We start from the raw sequence: 766 nt of genomic DNA on the forward strand, positions 1-766 counted from the left end.
ATAAAGGAGCCGAATGAAACAAAAGTTTCACGTTCGGCTTTGAATTAGAGACGTTAAATCATAATGATGAATCAACGTCGACTATAACCCCTAGCCTTCCAAGCTAACGATGCGGGTTCGATTCCCGCTACCCGCTTATATCCTATCTCTCTATTTATTCTATTCGAATCTATCTTTTTTCTATTCTAGAATGAATCTAAATTTCTTAGTGAATTTGTTAATTATTCATTTTTCTTTTTTAACTTAGTTTTCGTTATTTATATTCAATTGAATTTGATTATTTATTTATTATTCTATTTTTTTTTATTCTATCTATCTATATCTATCTATAGATAGATAGATAGAATTCTTTTTTTCTTTAACCTTTTTTAAACTAAGGTTTAAAAAAAGGTTAAAGAAAAAAAGAGAAGCGTCCATTGTCTAATGGATAGGACAGAGGTCTTCTAAACCTTAGGTATAGGTTCAAATCCTATTGGACGCAAATAATTTGCCTATATATTTCCTTTTATTTCCGTATTTCTAAAAATAGAATATCTTGAATGATTTGAACTGAGCAAGAGCCACTAAAACTTTCTTTAGAAGAATAACTTATCTTATATATATATACAATTTATGCTTTATCCCTTTCTATATATAAATCTTTAATAATCATGAATTTCTTATTATTTTATTATTTATTTTATATTCGAATTAATATAATATTATTAATTATATTCAAATTAAAAGAAAAGATTTTAAAAGATAATAATTAGAAAATTGGTTAGTT

General features: G+C 24.9%; 1 non-coding gene across 1 annotated transcript; it reads left to right on the forward strand.

Annotated features, from left to right (window-relative positions):
- The first annotated feature begins 409 nt into the window (after positions 1–409).
- Positions 410–481, forward strand: TRNAR-UCU. Its single transcript has one exon. It is a non-coding gene; the product is annotated as a tRNA-Arg (tRNA).
- The last annotated feature ends 285 nt before the right edge of the window (positions 482–766 follow it).

Source organism: Abrus precatorius, unplaced genomic scaffold (genome assembly GCF_003935025.1).
Source record: "Abrus precatorius isolate BTA unplaced genomic scaffold, Abrus_2018 Scaffold4, whole genome shotgun sequence".
Classification (NCBI taxonomy): domain Eukaryota; kingdom Viridiplantae; phylum Streptophyta; class Magnoliopsida; order Fabales; family Fabaceae; genus Abrus; species Abrus precatorius.